This window comes from Lichenostomus cassidix, chromosome 1, assembly GCF_008360975.1.
Source record: "Lichenostomus cassidix isolate B80296 chromosome 1, HeHo_3.0, whole genome shotgun sequence".
Classification (NCBI taxonomy): domain Eukaryota; kingdom Metazoa; phylum Chordata; class Aves; order Passeriformes; family Meliphagidae; genus Lichenostomus; species Lichenostomus cassidix.
The window spans coordinates 107888979-107915993 of record NC_139479.1 but is presented as its reverse complement, the minus strand read 5'-3'; the positions used below and the strand labels follow the sequence as shown (position 1 = coordinate 107915993).

General features: G+C 38.3%; 1 long non-coding RNA gene across 1 annotated transcript in view; it reads left to right on the top strand.

The window, feature by feature from the left end:
• The window catches only part of LOC146445507 (uncharacterized), a 63006-nt gene that overhangs the window by 4600 nt on the left and 31391 nt on the right, over positions 1 to 27015 (top strand). The window lies entirely within an intron of this gene.

Sequence of the window (27015 nt, the reverse complement as noted above, 5' to 3'; positions counted from 1 at the left end):
AAGATATTTTGCTTTGTCTGTACATATATAATATTCCTCTTTTTCTTGACTGCTAGTGCACTCTTTTACTATCAACCTGACATTACAACTTTGCCACTCCCTCTTGAAAAAGTCTTCTAAATTACAAGGGTTTAAAATCCTAGTAAAGGCTTAAAAGAGATTTTAAAGTATTGAAAATTTCTTTTAAAAATACCTCCACAAATCTCGTGTCTTACTCACATCAGTCAGATTTTTTTTTTCCTTCCCTCTGCACTGTCTGGAGTTGTTATCTCCTGCTGAATGTTACTTTTGTAAAAACCTCACTGAGTGATGTTACTAGAAAGATTTTATCTCTCATTGGTGTTGACCTCACAACTTTATAAATCTGGGATGACTTCAGTGGGGTTGGCTGTCTCTGTAAGGTGAATCCTAACTTACTGGTTAAAGAAGTGTTGATGTCAACAGAGTTAACAACACTTCATTCACCAGAATGTGAGTCACATGCTTGTCACAAGTTTTTCCTCCTGTCAATCTATTCCTAACAGAAAGAGTGCCTTCTTTCATAATATTTTCATTTATACTAGTGAAATATCATGCTGTCTGATATTTTGTTATGATTGAATCATATTTAAGAGGGTAAAGGTTAACATCTTGAGAAATCTTGTTTTCTGAAGTGGCTTATAGTGTTTTTCCAGTGTGTACTAAAGAACTGCAAAAGAAGTCTTGGGCTGGTTCCAAGGGTTTGGAATGTGTGTGGCAATACCTGCTCCAGTCCAGTGTGATAACCATGCTATCCAAGTGATAACCATGATATCCATGATAACCAAGTGATATCCAGTGTGATAACCATGTCAGAATGGCATTGCACCTGACTCGATAAACTATTTCTTAGCAGGGCCTCCTGTTTCAATTCCAACAGCATCTCAGCCACAGAAAATTTTGGTTCTGTTCTGTATAATCACTCAAATGCACAGTCTGTGCACTGTGGAGTGGTTGAGGATTTGGGTTCTATGGATCCTGCATCTAAAAAGCTGTTGGAAATTTGCTACACTGTGGAAGCTTAGAACTAAGCTGTAGATTTTAAGACCATGTGCCCATTTCATTAAGGAGTGGTGTTTCCATCATTTTGTTGTATTCAAAACTCAGGATTTTAAGCTTTGTGAAGACATATTTTTTTCAAAAATGTCTATCAAAATTTCCTGCTAGAGTTGCTGCTTTACTGCATTTTGAGTTTTGGATGGGAAATAGGGAAGCTTGCAAAAAAAATTCTCAAGTATGACCTTAATCTTGAAACCAGTATGGGGAGCAAATTTAGTGGGTGCAGTTCAGCTGTGGCCTAGGAAAAGGGAGGGGGTCTGATGCTCTGTTTGCTATGTTGGACAAGGCATAAATGGGTGAAACATAGACTAATTGAGAAGGGAAGCACCTTTGCAGTTCATCTGAGCCACTCCCATACTTAAAGCAGAGGTGGTTTAGATCAATGGTTGGCCATGACCTTATACATCCATTAAAATTTCTCAAACTTAGACTGATTTAATCTTTGAGAGGCTGGAACAGTACTTGAAATGGATTTATCTCATCGTGTTTTATACCTCCTTGATTGTATTTCAATAAATGGTGTCTTAGGGATTGTGTGCCCTGTGTTGGTTTGTCTGATGGGGATATCCCTTATGTGGCCTGTCTAAGTCTTACCATTTAAATCTTGGAATAGGGAATTGGGAACAGTTGTATTGAGATAGTGCCTCTACTGCTGAACAGAACTTCTACTTTGCACTGGCAAAAAGATGGTGGGATCCTTCTTGGACCCTAGAGTCCTTCTTTTGGTCTCTTAAATTAATTGAACTCTAATTTCTGATTCCTGATTTCTTCCATGCATGCATACAAAGTGCAGGAAGCTAATGCTGGCACCTGGCTTCTCGTTTCCTAGAATAGAAAAAGTGTGATAGATAGCAGCCCTTTCTTTCTGATCTCCACTGACTGTGTTGCAGCTATGTTTTGTCCAACTGTGTCTTTATTTCTGCATATTTTACATAGATTATGGTGATTAGTAACAGTATTAAATACCTCAGACCTGTATTGACTCTCTTACACAAATGTCTCATTCTTTAACTTTTTCCTTCTCTTATCATAGGTTTAAAATGGCATCGTGTGTATTTGATATTAATGCACTACATTAGTATGAAATGTCTCAAATGCAGAAATATCAGCTATAAAAAACCTGGCTTGCTCTGACTTCTTAGGGAGGTGGTTCTATCTATTAAGTCTTACTTTGGCAGTGTGAAGTGCAATTTACTGGAGCAGCTGTTTAAATCTTCTAATGGTACAGTGCATTTAACTTGATATGTTATTTGTCTTGCTCTTAATGAATCTTTGATCAGTTTGTACCTAGTTCACATTGTTTTCTGTACTTTACTGTCCACAGGAAAAAAAAACCAGTAAGGGCTTCATTTAGAAAGGTCAAAATAGTAAACAAATTTAAAAGGGTCAATGTACTTCAGAGTGTAAAACCATGTCAGGTTGTGGAAGGATCGTTTTGGTCCTAATTCTCTGCATCACATAAAGGTGTCAGTCCTTCTTAGAGTCCACTGATGCTAACAGAAGCAGACAAGAGCTGGCTGGTGAGACTGGGCTTTGCTGCTGTTTTAGACTTCTGCTTTTCCAGCAGAGTATTTCAGTGTGTCACAGGATACAAATAGCCCCTATGGAGCATAACCACACAGTTGCATTACTTGCTACGTGCACAGCAGGGCCAATTAATAGTGATGAGTCTATTTGGTGGATTTTATTTGGTAAGATGTGGGGTTTGTTTTGTTTCCTTTCTTACTTCCACACCTGTATCCAGCACATATACTCTCCATATAAATGGCATAGTTTTAATATTGAAAAACTACTGTGTGCACCATGAAGTAAACAGTTTGCTTTTGGCAACGATTTTAGGGGCTCAAATAAAATTTTCAAAGAATTTGACCTGGAAAGATGGAGGAGAGGAATTTGTTTTTTAAAATACAAATGGTTTCCTTAGAGAAAAAGCACTCAGATCCAAGTTTCCAGCTAGCTTTGTAATCACACGCATTGTTGAAATGTTTTTGGCCAACAAACAAATCCTATGATGATTTCAAGGCAGGGTCAATTAAAATAAACAAATGTTTTTGCTTTCTAGGGAAGCTTTTGTGTCAGTAATGAAACAAATTATGAAGTACTTCAAAACAAAAATAAACACAGACTACCAAGAGTTTTCATTTGGGAACAAGTAGCTCATAGAATGGCAGGGAAATGTAAGGCTTATGTGCAAATCTTGTATTGCTACTGCTCTAATACCAGCACTAGTAGTCCCATTAGATTAATTACTCTTGAATTCAGAGAATCTGCTCATTTGTAGAAGTCCCCATTAGTGTGAAGCAGGCCTGTAGCAATGAACTCAAATAAGGATTAAGAGCCATAAAAGAGTAGATTGTGGTTGTTTTTATACTTTTTGCAATGGGTACATTACAGACTCTGTCTACCAAAACAGTGACAGATTTTGCAGTATGGTTCATTTTCACTATGTGACCATGTGGTTTAAGCTGGAATGCATTGCTTTCACGGCACAATGGTAAAGAAAGAGTGTTTCTCTTGTAATTCTCTAAAGTCATTAATAAAAACACTCAGGACTGGATAAATAAATTTGTTAAACTATATCTGTCAGGGAATCTGTGCTTGGGGAATCATCGCTGTGATGTGACTTTAAAAAGGCAAAAATATCCCCAGCTGGAGCAGCCTGCAAGGCTAGCATCCAACAGTCACCTCCTGACAAGGAACTATCATTTTTTTTCTTTCTTCTATTCCATTTCTGTGTTTAACCACTGCTGTATTTTATGGGATTGTGGGTTTGTTCACATACTCACCCTACATAGTGATGTTGCATGTCAGGGATCTCTGGTGGGATATCCATGAATAAACTGCTGGTATTAAGGGTATCATTTCTGCCATTCTATTTCTGCCACAGGAGTAACTCTTCTGCTATCAAACTATGCCAGGAAGCTCAGAGAGAGGAGATTTGGGGTGGCTGCTCAGCATCTGATGGGATAAAGGGATGGCAGCATTGCCAGAAAAAATAAGGCAATCTTCCTGATAATTAGCAATAGAGCAAAGATGGCAGTGAGTGGTATAGGAAAATAAACACAGGCATTGTAAATGTTAGTCATTAAAGTATGTATTACCAGGAAATATTTCTATCACTGTATGTTTTGTAGATATTTCTGTAACAATTTTGGGGGGGACAGTATTTATAGATCTTTTATCTCCAAAGCATCAGTGCATAATATACCATGACTGTGTTTTTGCCATGTGGTGATACTTTCAAGGCTGTGAGGAGAAGGCTGCTATTAATCCTGTCTGTAGGTTTTCTTTGGTGTGTTGTTTGTTTCCTGAATTTTATCCATCCCCCGTTTTCCTGACTTTCCTTTGTAGCTCCCACTCTGCAAATTTGTGTCCCTTAGTGTGACCTAATCTGAGGAACACAAGAGCTCACATGAAGCTCCCAGCCCCAGCAGCAAACAGCTGTGCTTGGGTCAGGTCTTGTTTGAAAACAGAGGTGTTACTAATGTTAAGAGGAGAGGAGCTGTTCGTGTATCTGTGGAATGTAAACCGGAACTGGGGTTCAGAAACATTTGCAAGATTATAATACTATCTTCAACTCAGCCTTTAGAAACATGAGATATCTCCTGTTGTTTGAGAAATGAAGCTTAGGCAGCAGCCCAGCTTGCAAAATCTTGGCTTTCTTTCTGAGATTGGGATGAAGATGATGAGTGCATGATGTGAAATGACACACATGTACAACACAATAAAAAAATTTCTGCAGTTCTCATGGGACAAACTATATTAGATACCACTTGGTGCACATTTTTGGTTTGTGGATGTTTTTTGGCTCCTCTGGGGTTGATGTGGACTAGTCACCTACAGAAGAAAACTGGAAGACCTGTTTAACTGTCTGTATCCACAGTCTTCTGCAAGTTATATTTTGCTTCTAAGCTACTGCAGTGGAATGTTTGTGAAATATCCAAGCAGGATAGCTGATTATAATATTTAGGTAGTCTTAGGTAGTCATTATTTTGTCACCCTGCCTTGTCTGGTGACAGAATATACATTCAGCTGATTGTCTATCTGCTCCTGCTGCAAACTGGTCAAATGTAAGCTGGTAATCTTCTGGGAAAAACAAAAGGAAGGGCAGAATTGGTCTGACAAGAATGGATGCTCACTGCAATATTTTTTTTTTACTTTTTGCAATATTCGCTTCTCGTTTGAGTTTCTAGAAAAATTAAATTGGCATGCTTCCTACCAAATCTACAACTGGCTTTAGAGACGTACTGCATCTAAGTGTAAAGTGAAATTACTTCATAAAAGAAAACTGAGGATGAAAATTGCAAAGGGGGGAGAAATGTTAGTTTCATCCATAATTCGTAGGGAGGAAAAATTCCATGTTTAAAATATTTGCAGGAAACTCATGGTTCTTTAAGAGGTAAATGTCATAAAGATGGAAACATTTTGCTGTGCTTTGAAGAGCCCCACAGCAAAGATGTTTGTAATAGTTTAGTCCATCTCATACACCAGCTGAACAGAGACCAAATCAGCCAAAGGCAAGAGAAACTTTGGAGGGAGAATAAGGCACTTTAGTTTTGCATGGCATCATCAGTATAATTATGTAGGACGCTGCAGATGTTTAAACATCATGTAGGCCTTATTGTTACTTTTTTTCCAAAAAAAAGAGGTCATTTGAGGACTTGACCTATGTAGATGTTTCAACCAGCTGTGTACAGGGCTGTTAACTTGGGGACACCCTTTAAAAACAAAAGATTCTTGAATCCATAGGTTATTTGTTGTAGTTGTTAAAACATAACACATTTATTTATTTGTTTGTTTAGGAGTTGCGCCTCAATCAGCAGAATCATTGTAGCCAAGTTGTTGCTCACTTTGCAGGGTTCCTGCTCTGGAGCAGAGCACCATTTTTACATTTTCTTTATGCCAGAGCTCCTCTGGGCATGACATTTATGTCTCTGGTGCCCCTAGAGTCACTGAGGAAAAATGAGGCTTCACATTAAAAGTGCTGAACTCAAATGCACAAACCTTCCCTTCTTTCACTGTTGCTCTCCTAATGCTGTGAGAAACTTCTGCACTTGCTTTTCCTCCTTCTCATTGTGATCCTGATTGCTGTTTGCTTCCTTCTTCTTTCCAGCTGCCATCACTCTTTTTTCCCTCTGTATTACTTGTCTCTCAGATCTTTTCTTGCTGCCTTTGGCGTCTTCCATGTTTCTTTTCTTGACTCAGCAAAATAATTTATTGTCCAACTTGACAGTCTTTTCAAGTTTTCTTCAGTCAGTAAGTGCTTGCAGAGTATTTAGTTAGAAAAAGTTTGTTGCCTGTAATAGATGTGCATAACTAATCAAGGTAAATGCATAATATGGAATTCTAATTACTGTTATAATCTGAATGAAAACAATGAGCCCTCTCTTCCAGCTCAGGGTTTCTGTTACCAGTCAGGATGCTGCTCACTTGGAAACTGCTGGTGTTCTCCAGAGCAGAAAAATCCAAGTTGTGCTAGGTGCTCCAATGCTTTATGTCTTGCTATTTCTTACAGTAAGGCTAGCAATATGCCATCCTCTTTTGAAAATGTTTTACAGCTTTTTTTGCACAAGATTTTCTAGGTAGACAAGATCCCTAAGAATGATGACATTTGTCCTTGAAACTCCATAAAAGGCTTTGGCAATGTATGCCAATATTTAATTGGGCAAGACACATGAATTGTAGAATAATGGGCAGATTAGGAATGTTGCTGTATGAGTACAAGTGATGTAATGAAAAGTTTTCCTTACACTCTACAGCCTTAATGTCAGTATGAAAACTCTCTAATGCTGTTCTGAAACTGATGCTTTTAACAGCACAAGACAGGAATATAGTCACATTGAACAGCTCCTATTTGAGTTCACAGATCAGGTTGATAGCCTGACCTCCTGATTGTAACTGATGTGCACAGCGAGGCTTTAACAGCACACCTTGCTGCCTGAGCATTTGACTCTGGTTTATTTTTGTTTTGTAGAGCCTTTGTTTATATGAGAAATTGTCATGGGTGTCTTTTCCAAAGTGGTCACTGAAATGGAAACCGTGTGCCACAATGCCATTCCTGTTTCTATTTCTGCAGCTGCTGCAGTCACTTGGTTCTAGTGGACTTCTGCACACCTAACACAACATTCAGGATTTCACTGCAGTGTTTGAAGCAAAACTCTAGACAGTTAAGTAGCAAAGGAAGAAAAGTCTATTGACGCCTTTCTGAAAAATGTCAGTCAACCAAGTCTTCTATCAGAAATTTATATATCAATCTAATGCAAATTCAGGACACAAATACATGGTGTGCTTTCTCTGGGACCTATCCAGATCGCTCAGCAGCTGTAGATATCCCCAAAAGCATATATGAGGATATCAGAAGTGGAAATATTTTCTGAGCCCTCTTAGGTCAAAAGACCAAGTCAGATGTGACATTGACTTTTTGTCCTCTGCTTGAAGAGATGAAGGATTCATAAGGTGGGTAAGGGCATTACCTGTCTCCTGCAGAAATACAAAGTGTTGCAGTGGAGAAGATTAAAGATTGCCTCTTCGACTTTTGTTATGCTGAGTTTACAGACCTTTCAGCCAGTTTACAGATCTTTTAGATTATATTAGTGCAAAAGGAGCAATTAAAACCAATGCTGCCAAGCAGTGCACAAATACAAAATCAGTGTCTGACCTGGTGGCATGGAGTTTTAAGTAAGGTGCAAGAGGAACAATTAAGAGGCAGGGTGTGTAGGAGTCAAGTGAACAACGACTTTCATGTCTTGATGGTGTTTTTATAGCTGGCTGGTTTTGTGCTTTTTCTGTGGATCCATGTTAGCAAGGGAGGCATTTATTTGAAAGACAAAGGGAGTGGAGTGTGTGTTAAAATAGAATGCCAAAGTAAAAGATTGACATCTCCAATCTGACTGAAGGAAGGGCTTGCATAATTTTTGTGTTCTAGAGATGCATGAAACAAACCACCAGGCACCATTTTGGGAAACATGTTTGCTCTATAGAGTGTCAAAGCCATGGTTTCAGTCTAAGATGCAAATGATTTATGACTCAGGTGGAGGAGTAAATGCCACATCAGGACTTCTTTGTTTCTCCATTTAGAGCAAAATTGGAGAAAAAAAATTGTTCTTTTGTTTTATCCCTTGATGTTTAAATGATCCCACAATTTATCTCTGATATTTTTACTTAAAACTTGCAATCTCATCCAAGTGTAATATTTAGCCTTCTCTCTAATTCCCTGATGGCTGCAAACATTGCTTCTTGCTGTCTTGCTCTGCAGCATCATGAAACTACTGTAGGCTCCAGTTCACTAGGTGCACTACCAGAGTGCAAACGGGTTGCAGATCTGTAGGGACAAAAATTAACTTCTCCACAGAGAGCAAAACTCTTCAGTGCTCTGTTTTGATTATGGCAGAAGGAGCAGACTTAGGGGCAGTCTGAACTCTCTCGTGTTGAATTGGGAACATGAAAACCAGAGCCTCAGACTACATGTTGCAGATGAATCTCAAAAATCTATTTTGCCTAGCGGGAGGTAGGTTTGCCACCCACCCCTAATTTCTCTGCCTTCTCTCCTTAAGGGCCAAACACTTCCATCTGAAAATAATTATTCCTTTAGTTCACCACTCTGCTGCATCAAACTATTTTGGCAAAGCAAGACAAAAGGCTCCAGGCAGACCTTCCCTTTCAGTGAGCATCTTGTGAGCATCTTGTGAGCACTGTGATTCTGCACTTCAGCAACGTTGTTCTAATGGTTTCCTAAATAGTCCTGGCAGGGTCTGGGTGGCTGCATAATCTGGGAAGAGGATGTTTTAACTGGGCACAAATAGCATCTTCCAGCTTGAGCCCTTAATCAGAAAACTTTGTGATAGGCAAAAAGGGCTGGAATGTAATGGCTGCAATATAATCTTGCAATATAATCTTAGTCCATTGAGTTATGCCACCTTTTGCTTCATGTGTGCCTTCAAAAATATGTTGACTCCTTTTAATGGACAGGAATAACAGAGGTTATGATTCATTACCTGAAAAAGAGACTGCAATTAAGTAAACTGGTACATTTTTGATGTGGTATCTGAAACTTCCCCTGCAAATTGTGGATTAATGATTTTTCTTTGGGTACAAAATATGCATTTGCTTTGACAAAAAAAAGGTAGTGCACAAATTTATTTTGTGTATGGTAAGTTTTACGAGGACATTCTGGGAGATCAACTTAAATTCTGAATTTAGAAAATATGGCCTGGAGTTTATTGCAAGGCTCTGAGTAATGTTGTAAAAAAAATTCATAGTGAAGAACAGCTTGTTTAAGAAATTCAAAATTATGGCTTAAATATATCAGATGATTTGGATGTCCATCTGGAACTCAAGTGTAGAATTCTCATATGCATTACACATGAGAAGACACTAAAATATAAGGACAACTCAAAATTCAATAAGCTTGTGGAATAAGTTACTAACAGGAAAGATTATTGTGTCTCAGAGCATTATTTTCTCATCAAATACACACACATCCAGCTGTTTGGTGGGGTTTTGTATTCATTATGCTTATCTGGAAGTGCAGCATTCATTACTTTGCTTTAAGCATATTAGCAACGTGGGTATAGGACACAGATTTATGTCTGAACCTGACCCAAGCTGGTGAATTGACTCAATAAATGAAATGGTGTTTGGAAGCTGTGGGCAAACAAACAGTCATGGCAGAGTAAAAGATGCATCAGCTCAGCAGTCACATAGATGGGAAATTAAATCTGTCCTCTGGAACTACTCAGCATTTTTCTGGTTTTTCTGTGTTTCTTACATGTTGGACTTCATTCTAAATGCAAAGTCATTTGGATTGGTAAGAGTTTAGTTTTCTGTTTGTTCTTTTCCTTTTCACTCTGTCTATGAAAAAGATCATGGGCAGCTTTGGAGAGAGTTATGGAATTACTTAGGTTGGGAAAGGTCTCTAAGATCATCAACCTAACACTGCCTAGCCTACCATTAAACCATGCCCCTAGAAACACATCTTCACATCTTTCAGACACTGGCCAGCCTGTTCCAAAGTCTGACTGCCCTTTTGGTGAAATATTTTCTTCCCTTATCCAGTCTAAGCTTCCCTTGCTGCAGTTTGAGGCCATTTCCTCTTGTCCTGTCACTTGTTATATGTGAGAAGAGACTGATCCCACCTGGCTACACCTTCCTCTCAGGGAGATGTAGGGAGTGTTAAGGGACACCCCTGAGCCTCCTTTTCTCCAGGCTAAACAACCTCAGCTGCTCCTCCCCAGGCTTGTGCTCCAGACCTTTTCCCACACTGCACAAATTATGCCTGTGCCTGTCTTCTGGTTGGATTAGAGAAAGCTCTGAAATGTGTTGGTGATTTGTTCTGTTTTCTGAAAATTTGGTTGGTTTGGTTTGGTTTTTTTTGTGATGTGGGCTACATGGAGAACTGCTACCCTGAAATCATCATATAAAGCATGAAAACAATTAATAGGTGGTTGGTACCAATATGGGCTGTGCCAACATGATTAAACTGGCTCCTCTGGCATTCCATATACTTGCAGAAATACGTGTTTATGTGTACTACATGCACTATCCTCCTTCCTTCTGGAGGAATTTATCAGTGTCCTGGAGAAGCCCTTCTATTTTCTAACTTGGAAAAGGTAGCTTTGGACAGTGCCTTTTCCTTCTCTTCTCCTTGTACCTCGAAGTACAAATAACTCCAAGTACCTGTATTTAATAATATGGGCTGAATATATGGTGCATGATGGGAATTTAGGGCTTGAGGGGTGGGGAGTGTTGGGAGTGTGTTATTTGCTCATGGGACTGCATTTCTTTTTTACCATGAGCTTTTTTTATTTTTTTTTTTTTTTCTCATGAGTTAACTTACTACTGCATGGGACTGTCTGCTTTGAACAACCTGGTCTAGTTAGAGGTGTCCCTGTCCATAGCAGGGTGATTGGAACTGGATGATCTTTAAGGTCTGTTCCAACCCAAGCCATTCTATGATATTTAGATTCCAAAATAACACTTGTTACTCCCCCAGTTTGAGGCACAAGATATATATGTGAATATTAGTTCCTTTAAGAACAGTATTTTTCTGGAAGACTTTTTTTTTACTTTAAATGATCCTTAGAGATACATGTGTATTTGTATGTGTAATACATATGTATAGATATATTTCCAGGTAAAAATATGATGGTAATATAAAAATAACTGGGATCTGAATCAAATAAATTTGTTCTTTCCTTCTCTTTGTGAAGTCCTATGCAAACCAATTAATCAAATAATCTTTCCCCCCATCTGTGAAATAGTGTTCATACTCTAAGCAATTTTAATCTCTGTTTAAGCATCACTATCTGGAAGCAGTGATATTAATTAGATCAGTGCAAGTTCTTCCTGGGCATAATGACAGCTATATAGGCATAAATGGCTTATCAGGTATTTTTGGCTACATGGAAAATAGAAAACCTTACAGCTTCTTTGAGTTTTGGCAGTGACTTCACAGGCTCAGTAACTGTGCAGAAAGCTTGGGCTTTTCAGACAATAATCCAAATGGGAAAGCAAACAAAGTGTTTCATCCTCAAATTTAATGGATGAGATAAATGACTGCATCCTGGGACTCACATTATTGGTACAGGGAAATTGTGACTTTTAGAAAATGTTGGTATAAGCGTTTTTAAAAGTACTGCAAGACAAAGAAGAACGTATAGAAAAGCATTTTTAGAACAATGAATGGTAAAGCTGCTAATCATATTGTGATTATTAAAGTACAGAGACTGTACCTGGAATCTGACTGAATGAGCATTGGACCCCTATAGGGGAGCTCTAGAATAAATGATAAATATTTTAGTGTACTTAGGTTATTGCTATTGGTTTGATGATAATGCAGTTTGCAGCTTTTGAATGGCTTTTTCTTTTTTTTCTGTAAAACTTCCTACCACTGCTAACATTGATCACACTGGTTACTCACATCCAGATGTTGCTTGAAAGTAGCTTTAAATGCCAATAATGAACAACCTTAGAGGTTCCACATCTCACCAGATCTATGTATTTTTTCAAGCCTGAAATCTGTTGTGGGCTCACTCAGACTTTTTGGGTTTTTTTTGATCAAGGAAAACAGCTTCTGTTGCCTAATATTAGTTCATTTCCCCATGTTTTTTGGGTTTTTTTTGTGAAATCTTTGGGCTCTTTGCTGAAGAAAGAGGGGCTCTTTTCTCTACATTATGGCATCTTAGGTAAAATCAGTGCATCTCAGAAGCTTTTATTCTCATTATGCTGTAGAGGAAAGGCCTGGGAAATAATAAAACCCTTATTCAGGCGGACTGGAAGATTTTCATCTCATCTTGAGATGTGCCAGAGTACCTCATAATCGGCAAACAGCTGCACTGTCATTTCCTTTAGGTGCAATTTTGTCCTGAGCACTGAAGAGGAGGCAGGGAGAGGTGAGATCACATCCTGGGCTCTGAGGGGCTGAGCAAAAAAACCAGCAGGGGCAAGGTTGCATTCACAGGGGAAAAAAATATTTTCTGACCTTCTGATGTGCTTGGGATATTGATTTGTTTGGGTTTTAGGACATTAAATTAAATTTTTCAAGTGGGAAATATTATAGTGCTTTGTTGCATGAAGGGAATTATTTTTCCTTCATCAGATGTTTGCTAACAAATGTGTCATCAATTCTATTTATTATTTCGAGATGAATTACTGTGTAATGGGCATAGTGCATAATCAGCTATAGATTGGTAAATAAGAGCAAATTAAGATTCCTCATAGGGAATATTCTTCTTTTCTTTCTAAGGAAGAGGTTTTTGGTGTTTTTTTTTTTTTCCCCTGTAATATCAGAGTGGTTTTTAGAAGTTAAACTTGCCATCGGTTTACAGGAATTTTGCTAAGTGTACTTCACGTAGGAGTTTTACCAAGTGTGCATCACTTATGGAAATTGGAAAAACTGGGAATGGATTTTCCAATTGAAATCCCAGACTTAAAAAATCAAGCTAACCCCTTTATCCCTTAAAGTGTTGCAATGCTTGTGTCAGGTCATAACATTCTGAAGTATGGACTGTGGAAAGGTTTCTATGAGGGAGACAGGTAGAAAGAAAAACACACCATTCCAGAGAAAACTTATATAAAATAATTTGTTTAGCTGTGGGTTCTTCCCTTTTGTATTTGCTTTTTGCAAAAAGCAATCTGCCATTCACAGATTAATATTTGCATGGAGAAATTTTATCACGAAAAAAAGAAAAGTTTGCAAAGGAAGATGATTTCTAAGTACTGTGACTATAGTTTTTGTTTAACTTTAAGTAACAAAAAATTACTATGTTTTTTTAATCTAACTGCACCTGGTGTTGCATTCCTACCTGTATGTGTGTGAGAACCATGGAAGCAGAATTGATACCAATGCCAATCATGACAGAGAAGAACAGTGATTGCAGCCAGGACTGATCTTTCTGAAACTCTTTAAAGGCTTACTAGTAATACATCACAGAAAAACACGAGCTCAGCTGGCCCAGGGGACAATTGCATCAACAGAAATAGAAAAATTAAGCCACAAAATATCCTCAACCACCCATTGTAAACCCCAAGCCTGCTTTCCATCTTCATACTAATTTTTCACTTCTACGTTATCCATACTTGAAAGTACCTCAATCCTGGCACAAATTTGGCAGCTGTAAAATAAATGCACATGGAGCATTAATTAAGGATTGAGTGATAATACATAATGCATTCCTTGCAGGTGAAACCTATAGACTGAATGTTCCAACTTAAATCCACTCCAGCTCCAAGGCAGCCTCCAAAAGCAAACTCACACAGATGTGCCTCTTGTTATTCTCTGGGAGTCAGCAGAGCCACTGAAGGCAGAAGCAAGGCAGGGAGCTGAGAAAGGCAATCAGAGTTCTTTTTGTTTAGAGATGGTGGGAAGGCTTTGTCCACAATTGCAGCTGCACCTGGGCTTCAAATTGCCTCTCAGCCAGAGCTCTTTGACAAGGCCAGGCACACCTCACTGGGGTGTGACAGCATCTCCTGGGAGCCACACCTACACAAACAGACCAGGTCTGGGGTACTCATCCAGAATGAGGTCCTGATCAAATGGATTTTATTTCTCTAATTAGCCAGACAAATGCCCACAAACTTTCAAAGTGTTTTGTTTGAGTAAGGAAGGTATTAATATGTCACTTGGGATTTATATTTATTTTATGAAGGATCTGAGTATCCTTCAGAAGGAATTGTATAATGCATTTATCATATCAGCTACGTATAAGACTGCTTGATTCAACAATGAAAAAATAAAAAGGGCAATTTTATCTTTATTGCCCAGTTTTCCCCCTCCATTTTCACTTTGTTGTCTGAAATAAAATTAATAATAATACTATTTCTAGCATGTCTGAATGTCTATTGAAATAATAAATCAACTTTCCAAGGCACAAGTGTGACTTTAAAAATACATAAACATTAATGAGCTTCATTTTTCTCCGCTTTGTCTTTTTGTTTCTCACTTTGCTAGCATATCAAACCATGCTTAATAAACCAGATACCCAAGTCAAATTGTGTACTGCGTGTAGAACACTTTATACCATGCAGACACGTAAATGGGTTTGGCAACCACTTTGAAATAGAAAGAGATTCATAAGCAAAATATTCACCCCAAAAATCTACAGTTCAAAACATGCCCAATTAGAATTCAGAAAGCAGATGAGTTCTTAAATGCAATCTTAAGCTTGGAAGGAGAATCTATCAGGAGATAATTGATTCCACCAAACAGAAACAATCGTTGAAAATGCTCTGCCACCAGAGGATCCTAAAGGCTATAGAAATGGTAATAACTCTATACTTTTCCTTATGATATTTCTGACAGATTTCTACAAGCCTTTGTCCCAGCTCACTGAGCAGGCACCCCTTCTTCGTCACGCTACATTGCTCTGCTTTTGTCCTATTTCTTTCCTGGATGATGAAGGCAGCTGGGTTTTCACCTCCCTTTCTCCTCCAGAGGAGAGCCAGGGGCTCACCTCACACACCCAGGGGTCTGGGAGGGCCATCCCTGTCCCTCAGCAAAGGTGTCACTGTCCCCAGCAGCATCACCTCGGGATTCTGGCACTGCTGCCACTGATAAAAGGAATTGGAGCTATCAGAGCCATTGCCCCTCTTGCCCCATTGTAGCTCCAGAGGTGGAAAGAGCAAATATCCTGACACTGGCAGGGCTTTCTTCTGTTTTCTGGTCACCCTATGCTCTTTCCTTCTAAACTTTCTTTCTTGTGGGGGGAAAGTCCTGTCCCAAGCCTGGGCTGTTGCTGTTGTGTGTGCCTTGATAAAAATAATTTTTGCCTGCAGATGTGAAAAGCTCTGGGGGAGGGACTGTTGGTGTCTTTATTCCAAACAAATAATTTATATGGAAGTCATTCAAAGCCAGTTAATGTGTTTGGATTTTGTGCATTTTCCTTCCTCTCAGGCACAAATTGAGCAGATCTCTGACTGCTTTAGGTTTATCACTTCTAACCTTCAGTATTTCCAAAACTGCAAAGAATTTTTCCTGAGTACTCAAGTTTTGCTAGGCTTATCCAGGGACAATCGGCCCCTAAACAGGGATATGAAATGTGCTTTGATTTAATATTCTATTTGTCTTTCTCTCTACCTGTATCAAGAATGTGCTTAGACAAGCCTAAAAGGAGTTTATGGAATAATTGTTCTTGCCCATATGTAAACAAGTCATATTTTACCTCTTGTTGATGCTCAGCAATTTTACTGCTTTTTAGTTTTCTCTTTTTCATCAATGATTTAATTCATTTAGAGCACTTTTATTTTAAAAAGTTTTCTCTGTGGGAGAGGATGATTTATTGTTGCAGCCTCTGTGTGTGTGTGTGTGTGTGTGTGTGTGTGGATATCAAACTTCTGTTTCTCTTTTAATGAGATTTTTGGTTAATCTAGGGTTGTGCTGACTGCCAGACTTTCCTGGGAGGATGAGCTCTTGGAGCCATCCTGGTCAGCTTTAGTTTACTGGTTTTAGTTAGACTCAGCCTGAGCATATGCAGGTTCACATAGAGGCAGATTCTTAGAGTTTTTTAATGTCCCCTTGCCTAGAGAGGGAAAAATCCTGCCATGATTCAGGCACATTGGCTCTGGTGTTGGTCTCACAGACATGAAAGGCTGTGATGTTTCAGGGTAAAGGAAGCAACCCAGCAGGATGGATGGGTAGGGAGAGAGAATTTCCAAAAGTAGGAGCTAGAGGAGTTGCTGCTAATTTAAGCACTAGAGACCCTCCTGCTCGGAGGTGTAGTAAAGATAAATGCATTTTCCTCTCTTTCTAGTGAGACATATTTGAAACACAATGCTGTTATCCACTTCCTATACATTGTCTCTCTGTTCTATTTGTTCTAATCAGTTCTTCTGAACCCTCACAGCTGGGCTAATTTCAAAACTGATAATTAAACTGTTTCTGTATTAGTGTTCCCCAAAACAAAGCCAAAATATTGCTTCCAAATCATCTGGCTCTGTTAAGAGATTCTGGATGATGTATTACATATTTTTTAAGAGTTAAAAAGCTAAAGTAATAGTTATAAATAGCTGTGTAAAATCATACCACTGAATCTCGGAAGCACTGCTCTCAAGGAGAGCAATACAATTGACAAGCAATTTAAGCTAGAGTGTGAAAGAATGCAGAAATAACAAGATTTGCATGAAAAATATTGAGATCATGACAACATCAAATTTAAACAAAAAACTCGTGTGCCTCATGACTAAATCATGAGAGCTGGCATTGCTGTTATAGCATTCAATACGCTTGGCTTTTGAAAATAGTTTTATAATGAGGGTGGAGTGTACCTATCTGTACAGAAAATGAGCATTGTTTGTATCTAGGTAGCTCATTACTATGAGAATCAGGAAGGCAAGGCTCTCAAATCTTAATACAGGTCAGAAGATCTCAGATGCTTCCAGCTGTGGTGGTTGAGCCCACCTTGGCCAGAAGACAACCCCAGGCAAAGACAGAAACTGATTTTCTTTCCAATCAGTCAATCAATCAATTGATCAGTGATTAAACACTGTCACCAAGAAAAAAAGAAAAAAAAAAGGAGGGAGTTTCAATCAGGTAGTTGATTGTCTGTTTATTTCATCTTATCAGTGACAATCATTTATCTTGGGACAGAATTCAGTTAGGTCAGTGAGGGTGGCAGGAGGTCTGAAGAAGGGTCATTGCAAAGAGACTCACTCACATCCATCAGGCTTTACTCTTGCATGACTTTCAACCACCATGACAGATTTCTTTCATTTTCTTCTGCTGCTGTTGTGCTTTCTGACACGCTGCGTGGTCAAGAAAAAGCTGATATATACTCCCTATCTGAGGGAAAGCATGGACTTTCTAAATAAGTTTATGCTTTCATTATATACTGTATCACTGCAAATGGGGGTGGTACTTCTAGGGATTCACTGCTGGATTCCATGAATGAGTTGTCATAAATTAAGGTGCTTCAGGTGTATTCGTATTTTCTCAATTCTTTCCTGAAACTGAAGTGTCAAAAAAATAATCCATAAAACCAGTTAGCTCTGGAATTTAATATTCCTCTTAATTTTAGTGGTGCTCACTGAGATTTCTTTAATACCTTACATTTTGAATATTTTAAATAAGCATGTAAGGTGCTCACATGGGGATTTTTCTGTTTGTTTTTAAAATAGCTGTCATCCTCATGATAATGAGGAGCAGCATTTATAGAGACAATCTTTACTTTTTTTTTTTTAACTGAATATAGAGGAGAGTAATTTCTGCTGTGTGTAAGTTTCTAGGCTCAGCTGCTTCATAGCACTGTACTGAATATGAAATATACCCCTGGAAAAGATTCAGACTGCTCTCCTAAAGAAGCAACTGACATTTTCCTTTTTTTTTTTTTTTTCATTTTAACTTTATGAGTTATGAATTCATGGACACTTCACACCACCTTATTTCTAGTTTAAAGCAGTTAAGGCAAACAGGACACTTGGTGCTGTGTTGCAATTCCTGGCACCTGTGTCCCTTTTGCCATGTCACTTTTCCTTATATATTTCACAGCTGACATTTTGTAACAGGAGTGCTTTTGTCTTGAAAAATCAAAAACATCATTATATATTCCAAAGGCTGCAGAATTTGGATCCACTTAGTGTAGATATTGTAAAGCAAAAAACTTCATTCCTGTTATTGGTACAGCAAAACAGAAATATGGGTCCTGCCTCAAAAATATCTGATTATTTTATTAGGTTTAGTCTTTTTGAGTTTGCATCTTAAATTAATGGCTGGACTGTGTTTGGCATCAACAGGCCTTCAGTGTGTTTGTTTAACACAGGCTGAAAATGTTGTGACAATGATGTGTCCAGCATTACAAGAATTGTGCTAATAAAACTGCAGCACAGTAGCAGTAAAATAAACCATGAGGGAGGAAAACTGGGTATTGATGGGCAATTTCATGCTATTTGCCATGACTAAGGCAATTAGCAGTAAAAATGAGGTTATTTTACCTGGAAAAGGAGTCTCTTTCCAAACAGTGCCTTTTACAATTCTCGTCTGCATTGCAAACATTCACGTGTTGGAAACACCCCAGTAAGAGCAGATCTTTCTTCTTGCCAGAAATCATTTCTTCCTGTTGGCCATGAGGAAGGGGAGAGAAAAGCAAATTGCTCTTGCTTTCTCTTGCTCTGCAGAATAGATTGACCACAACCCAAATTTCAGTAAAAAATTAAAGTGTAGGTCAAAAGTGAGCTTTGTTGGAAGGCTTCAACATTAATTATTTTTGATCAACAGGGAAATAATTCTAGCCCCATAATACAAATTCCAGCAAAAAAAGCCTGAAACCCTGCTGGATACTTTGCCAAATTTTAGTGTATTTAGAACATTAGTGATCGTTTTCTGTTTCCAGGTTTGTACGTTCCTCAGAACAAGACTGGTTTTTTGTCATTTTTTTTCCTTGTACTTAATGGTGTGTATATTTTAAATATCACTGTCTGTAATTGGCTGGGATTGAGAGAGAAGTGTAAATATAATTCTTAGCAAAGACTGATTTATCTTTGGCCTTCTGTCCATCTTACAGAGCTGACAGTGTTTAACAAATTCTAATTTGGGGAATAAACTTGTGGAGAAGCCAAATCTTACTTCAACTTTACTTCTCCAGTTATGGGGAAGCAAGACTGAAAAAGAGAAAGGCTTGCAGGAGCTTTACAGCATTTCAGTCCTGAAGTTTATTTAAGGGCAAGTAATTTTGGAAGTGGACTGGGGAAGTTTTTTTGACTTTGGGCTTTTTTTTTTTTTTTTGCTTTTATAGTGTCTTTCATCTTAGAATACCCTCTGAAGAAAGGCATGAAATTTTCAAAGTTATATAATCATCTGTGCACTGTTAACTGCTGGTCAAAAGGCCTTATTATTCTCTATGTTTTTAAAAAAAACTGTGATTTTACAAAGCTTTTCACTGCAAGCAGTTTCTTTCCCTCTCCTCACTCTTTCCCCCTGGATCCCCATTTTAGAGAACCAACTGGAAATATCTGCCAGGCTCCTTTTCCACCACCCCTAGTTCTGTACTTTCCAATTGCTGGACTTTACACATCACGCAATGTGACTGAATATCTGTCAGATGCTGTCTGTTATCTCATTGTCTCCTCAGAGGAAGAGCTATGGGCAGTGAAGTGTTACGTTTTGATTGGGATTTCGGTTTTTTTTAATTTACACAAAATGGTCTGTATTTCTGATTGTATGTTGAAGGTCATAAAAATGTGCTTTGTGCTTCAAGGGGGAAGGCAGTCCTTTCTTCATCCAGGATTTCCTGTCCCAGAAAACTGTTTTCAGTTCAGGTTAGGTTGGCTCAGCAAACAGAGTGTGTCAGCCATTGGTTTTTCCCCCCTGGAATTTGGGGGGGCCAATTTTTAACACCTTAGGCTGTTAAATGTTCAGAGCTATTATACTTCTCCTCATCTCAATGATTTCTCATGTGGAGAGTGGATGAGAGATTTTAGGATGTATCTTCATTAGTTTGCGGGACCAGGGAGATGAACTGCAGTTCGGCAGTAGCAGACAGAGCTTCCAAGAGGTATTTTTTTTAATAAATAAATAACTATATAAACCTCTATAAATAGAAAAAAACTATATATAAAAAAAAAACCTGAATAAATATGGCATAGCATCCATAATGTGAGCACATACCCTGCTGCATGATTTTCAGAGCTGTAATCCCCATCTGCCAAAAAGTCATGTTTGTCTTCTGAGACTCCATTTCAAGCTCAGAGCAAGTTTCAAACACTCTGGATGCATTTTTACAGCCTCTCTGCTGTCTTGGTGGAAGGTAAGGGGCTGGAAGTAGAGGATATTAAGGTCCCTTCTAACCCTAAGCATTTTGTGGTTCTATGTGTCAAGGGAATATATCAGCCTTTAGATGTTGTGAGCCCCTGTATGGCTGCTGTTTCACCGAGAGGTTGTCTGCAGATGTTGAAAACCAATGTTAAATTAGGAATAGTCATTATTTTTTTCAGTGACAACAAAAATTCTTTGTTTTGCAGCAGATTCAATTTATCACTCAGCACTTTGCTCGCATTCTCTTAAGAAGGACTCAAAACATTCAGATATTAATCTTGATATTTAATTTTTTTTTAAGTGCAGCAATATTGTAGGAGAGAGGCTTGAGGGTCCAGACATAAGGAGCTGAGAAATATGTTTGAATGTCTTCCCAAACTATGACTGATACAACTACTGAGTTGAAAAGTCTCTACTCCCCAGGCTCAGTGAAATTACTTTCTTTTGAATTGCTTGAAATATATCACTTAATTCTGTTAGCTAGTTGTCTTGATTGCCTATTTGGATGCTAGAGAGGAGCAGACTGTGATTAGTCTGATTTATTTTAGATTCCTACCCTAAGTCAAGGTCAATCACACCCCTCGATCTTGCAATTTGCTTTAAAGAAATTCCAGATGAAGAGCTCAAATGCACATAGCAAGAGGCTGGGGGAAAAGTGAACTTCTTATTCATCTGTAGAAAATGATTTTATGCATCTTTCTTGTGGCCTAGGCTGTCATTACATTTGTATTAGTCATAATAGGACATATTGTCACTTGATTTAGATTTCTATCATTTTAGAAAACTTCTGCCAATGTGTAACTGTAAAGAAACTCAGGTTGGGAGGCTACCATTGATTTTTAAGAAAATGTCAAATCATCTATCTGAATTCGTACCTATGCTCTTAAAGAGAAAAATACTTTTTCTAGCAACAGTTCTTATTTCTTTGAAAAGCCTTACATCAATTTGAGGTGCAATAAGAACAGGCCTAAACCTTGGGAACTCAATCTTATTTCAGTACTTTTCTCACTCCATTGATAGACATTTTGATGCTTTTCACTTATCTTCTTGCTTAATCTTAGTTCACAAGGAAAGAAGCAGCATTTCTTTGGGTTTGAGGTCAGGGAAGTGTTTCTCCACTGCTCCATGAAACAAGGGTATGATGGTTCTACTGATGAATGCACAACTGGTCACCTACAATGGAAACAGTCACCAACAGAAAGGCAAAATTTTCTGAGCCAGAAAAATGGAACTCTCACAAACTATAGGCATTATGAACAGCAGGTATTTGCACAACTACAATTAATCCTGTTTTTCCTTTCAAGGTGAGAAGCAGCAATACAGAAGAACAACCCTTGTTTTCTATGAGCATAATTTATAGGTGTTACTTTTGGGAATCCTGCCTCTCCTGATGTTCTTTAAATCTGTGACATTGACCTATACAGACAGTAGATCGAGCAGTGGTATTAGGTAAATTTAGTGATGCACATTTCATTTTAGGCATATTTTGGTGATTTCATACTGCCAAGAAATACATTGTGGGCATTTTATCTTGCAAGGGGTTGTCACAGACACTTCTCTGTCACAATGGACTATCATCCCTGTTAATGCTGATTAAGGGAAGATCAGGTTTATCTGAAAATGACCTTGAAGCTTCCCTAACTCAGCCCAGTAGAGACAAGGAAATGTCACAAACCTCTTAGCAGCTGTAATGGTGTCAGGGTTTTGTTACAATGAGTCTCACTGTGAAGAAAGGAGTGGGAGAAACGACAATGAAAAGGACAAGTAGGAAACCAAAGACGTCTACTAAAATAATTTCTTGCATAAGTTAGTAAAAACTTACATTCCCACTCTCATTTGAAACAGCAGGGTTTTTATCAGGACAGTTCGTGCCCTTACACACGCCTGTGAGTAGGAAAAGGGCAGCTGTGACAGCTATTTGAGACGACCTTATGTTACACCCTTGTTAAAGCTGATGGCAGTGATTTCAGCAGCGCTGGCATTTTGCTCTCCCTGCGCTGTCCCCTGCTGGTGACACATCACAGCCAGGAGGCAGCTGGAAAGGGTCTCAGTCCAAAGTCAGGAAAGAAGGTAATTAAAATTACCTTCTTGCAGTAATTGTTGCATGTTAAAGCAACTTTCAGAGGTTATTTAGTGATTTTTTTTTTTAACAGTTCTCCTATTAAATGGGACAGCATGGCAACAACAACAACAAAAAATTATGAGTTCAAGGTCTGTATTTTGATATAGTCTTTCTTTCTGAAAATGGAAATATGAAGTTGATACTGTAGAAATTCTATTTAGGCAGGAGGAAATGGTAGTTTCAGTCATGCCTGCGGTGAATAACATATAATAAACCAGTCATGCTTTCCTAAGCTTTTTTAAAATGGAAAAAAAAAAAGGAAAGGATGGAAGGATATGCTTCCAAAAGCCATCTGTACAAAAATACCAAGTTTACCATTTAGAAGACTCAGATGTTTTTACACTAGTGAAACATCTTTGAGCTGCTGACTTCTCTTTTGTCAAGAAAACTGTGTTACAGCATGTCAAGCTATACTTGATGCACCTAAAATGTTTAAGATACTCTGAATTATCCATTGCAAGAAACCAGACATACACTCTCATGCATTCACTCTTGTCCCACTTATCGTATTGACAAGCAGAAAAGACATTAAATGGAGTATAAATGATACAGAGCCTCGTGAAGCAAGGAAACTTGACTTGATGCTCTGCTTAGCTGACAGAGAACCAAATACTTGACAGCAGTCACAGCAGCAAACGTTGCTGTTAAAGTTTAAAAGGATTGCCTGTTAGAAGCTGAAATACACTTCTAAATCTACTCTGAGAGACACATAGAGCTTATGTGAAATACACCCCAAAATCTGAAAAAACACCCTTTAATCTGCCCAAAACTGAATGATCTCTTTCAGTTCAGTTGTTTTCTGATGTATACAGAAATATATATTGCAGTTCTCAGACTTGTTTGGAAACAATTTCTTGGTGCCTGTTGAGAAATAAGCCCTATGTCTTATCCTAAAGGGCTGAATGTGCTTCTCAGTGATCATTTTCTGATTTGTGTTACTTTCATGCTTCAAAAAGCATCTTGGAACTCATAGTTAATATATCCATTGAATTAAAGTCTGGGTGATAAATTATCACTCATCAAGGTAATCTGAAGTGATTATTGCAGATCAGTTAGGAAGGAGAAATTTCAGTTGGGAGGATAAGATGACAGAGTGCAACAATTTTTTGCATTTCTACAGAATTTTAGAGAATATCTTAAAACAATTGCTTCATGAGTAAAATATGATGTACAAGCATACAGCCTTAGAGAATACTATGTGGTTCTTCTACATTCTAGGTCTTCCGTGTTCTATCTTTTTGGTTTGGTTTGGTTTTTTTTTGTTTGGTGTTTTGGTTTGAGTTTTTTGGTTTTGGTTAGTGTTTTTTTTGGTGTGTGATTCCATAATATTGCCCTGAGCTGATTTGAGTAATTGTGTGGGGTAAACTGCACAACTGAGATCATTTGTCTTTTCAGAATTTCTCAGGTTATGTACCTTGGTTTATCCTTGCTCCTTTCTTTGAATCCACCAGAAGTATGTTTCCAAAATGCCTCTGAAGCCCTGATGGGGAATTGAATCAATTTTTTTCTGTTTATTTTAGTCTTGCCAATCCAATTGATTCTTGGGGGAATAGTGATAGAGAGATGGGGAAGTTGATGCTAATCTGTGATATTTGGTAGAGAGATGGGGAAGTTGATGCTAACCTGTGATACTTTAAAAATATATGTGAGGGGAAATTATTTTCATATTCTCCTCCATATTTATTTATTAAGTTGAGATAATTCCTACCACGAGTTTATCATTTGTATGGTAAAGGGTGTGCTGCTCTTTACTGTTTCATGTACATTTCTGTAAAAGGTATTGAGTATTGATATGGAAGATCCTCTGCTAACTCCACACTTCACTGCCCATGAAACAAACTGAGAAAAGAAGTGCACAAGTTACCTAGACATATACAACACGTAGGAAATATGTTTAATCTCACAAGATGGGGTATAAGATATAACACATCCATGTATTTAGGCTGAAGTAAGGTGAATAAATCTTAGATGGCAATGAACTAGGTAGCTGTTGTCACTCCATATTCAGAGGTTTGGGTCATATTTTTGAGGCTTCCTTGGTTTTTATCCAGAGCTTTTGCAAAGTCTTTTGCAACAGCCAAACATGGCTTCTTGCTCTTCTGTTCCTTTATTCAAAAAAACATATCATTAACTGGGCTTTTAATGCTTGTATAGCACTTTGATATCAGAGTTTCAAGTGAAATTTGCTGCATATTTACAAGGTACTGATTTGTTTCTGTGAATTTACCCTGCAGCACCTGAGTACAACCAAAGAGAGGTATCACAAGGGGAAGCAGACTCTGGTCTGAGGGCACTGGCTGCCGTTTTAATAACACCAATGATCTGTGGAGAGCATCAGTTAGTCTCATACTCTACTCAGTTCGCAATAACTGCTTTTGGTGTCACATTGTTATTAAGGTTTTTTGGGATTCAGTTGTTCTTGAGGTTCTAAAACTCAGACAAGAGAGTATTTAGTAGAAGCAGGTGTTAGCAAACTATCATTTCTAAGCTCCCTCAGAAACAATTTATGATCTATTTTATAGATCCTACCACGCTCATGAATCTAAGCTTTGCTCTTGACGCGATTGATCAAACTAAGCCTCGCAAAGGCAGTAACAAAGCAGGGAGAGGAGATGTTTTTCAGAAGATTCTTTAAGCAAGTGAGAAAATGAGTAGAAAGAAGCAGGATGACACAATGCTGGTTAGTAAACCCCAGCTGATCGATGAGTTTATTATTAGCAAAGGCTAAAATGTCCCACTCTGGGAGCATTTTGTACAAACACCATTGTAAGTGGGCAAGTATGAAACTGGGAGCTTGTGGGGATGCATGAGGGAAACAGACACAGTGTTTGGGATTTCAGGCCATTCATTATTTACAAAATGCTTGTGGCTGGCAGCATTAATTACTTCTAAAGAAAGCAGAGAGCTTGTTCTGCTTTTCAGTTGAGAAGAAGCTCTTTACTTCCCAGCATTATTTATGTGTTTGCAAGGAAGCAAACTTGTCCGTTGATCTCCTTATTTTATTTAAAAGCTGAAATCATTGCAAGCTGATGAAGCAATAGTTGAGGTGAATCATGGCTGCAGGGAAAAAGCATTCCCAGCCTCTTCTACAGCCATACTTGGTATGGGAAGGAGTTGAGGATCCTGCTGACCCCATGAGGATTCACACCACGGGGCAGGGAGCTGGCTGGGAGCAGATGTGGCTTCTGCCAGAGCCAGACAAAGAGAGAAGGAGAAAGAATGTGTAGCAGTTGTTTGACAGCTGCTGGTAAATTATGCCTCTTACCTGTAAAGTCTCTAAATCCCCTTTCAGCATCTCACAAAGAACAATAATTGTTTATTGATCCAAACGTTAACAATGTATCGCTTGTTCTTCAATAAGGTCTAGAAATGTAACTCAAGGGCAATAACTGCTTTGGATAAACAACAGACTTGATGGATGTGTGGCTTTTTTTTTTTCTTTTTCTAAACTATGAGCATACTGCTGAAGCATTTTGTTGCTATCTTGATGCAATCCTTGTACACACCTGTACCTGCATGGGCTTCCTTCTGTCTTTCAAAGAGGCATTTTTCTTAGCAGTGTTTAATACTTCCCTATGAATGGCTGCTTTAAAGCACGTAAAAAATGCAGAATTGTGTTTCAAATAGTTCTTTTTACCTTCCTGCAGCATCTGTGCTTTGTCAGATGTTATATAGAAAAATAAAAAGCAAAGTGATACGAGGTAAAACACTTGGCAGCATAAACATCAGTGGAGAAATTTCCCATACACTTCCAGCACTGTTTGTGCACTCAGTGGGCACATAGGAGCAGAATGTGTTTCTTGGATACAACCAGTCACAGTTCTAGAGGAACATAATAATAAAGAAGTTCATATTTGTGTATATTTAGTGGATTTAACACTCTATCTCATGCAAAATAAGTACGACAAAATTTCCAAGTGTAGGGCTTTCTCCAGCCTGGTAGATCTGGACAGCTGATAAACCCCAACATAGCTACAATTAATTACTTATCTTTCAATCCTGAAAATGGAGGTTGAAAGTTAAGTAGCCACATAAAGCTAAACACCTCTGGGACACGTCTTGGGTCCAAGCTAGGCAGAAATGACAGAAAATCATTGAGAGCAGAAGACATTAAAAGGTCAGAAATAAATTGTGATCCAGCCCTGTTTGACCAGTTTATCAGTTGGTATTTTGGTCTCCTTTTAAGACTAAAACGACATTTTCCCTTCTCTGAAGCTGTTTGTGTTGGCATTAAGGATTTACCTACCATCTAAATATGTCATCTTATTTAGATGTGTTTCACACTCAAGAGGGGTCATGTTATTAGAGGAAACTTTGATTTGGGAAAGCTTTTAGTGGAAATATCAGTGATAAAGTAAGAAATGAGAGTCAGAGGACAGGGAAGATGTGACTTCCTGACTGAGTTGCACTATAGTACATTCTGGAAAATCCCCCTTTCAACTCTGTGAGCATAATTCTGGCCATAGCCCAAAAGTGAAGCTCTTCTTGTTTTCTTTGGAATTTCAGATCTTTAGCCTACATAATTTCTATGAAACTAAGCAGCTAAGGTAGATTTAATGTAGCAAAGAGGGTAAAT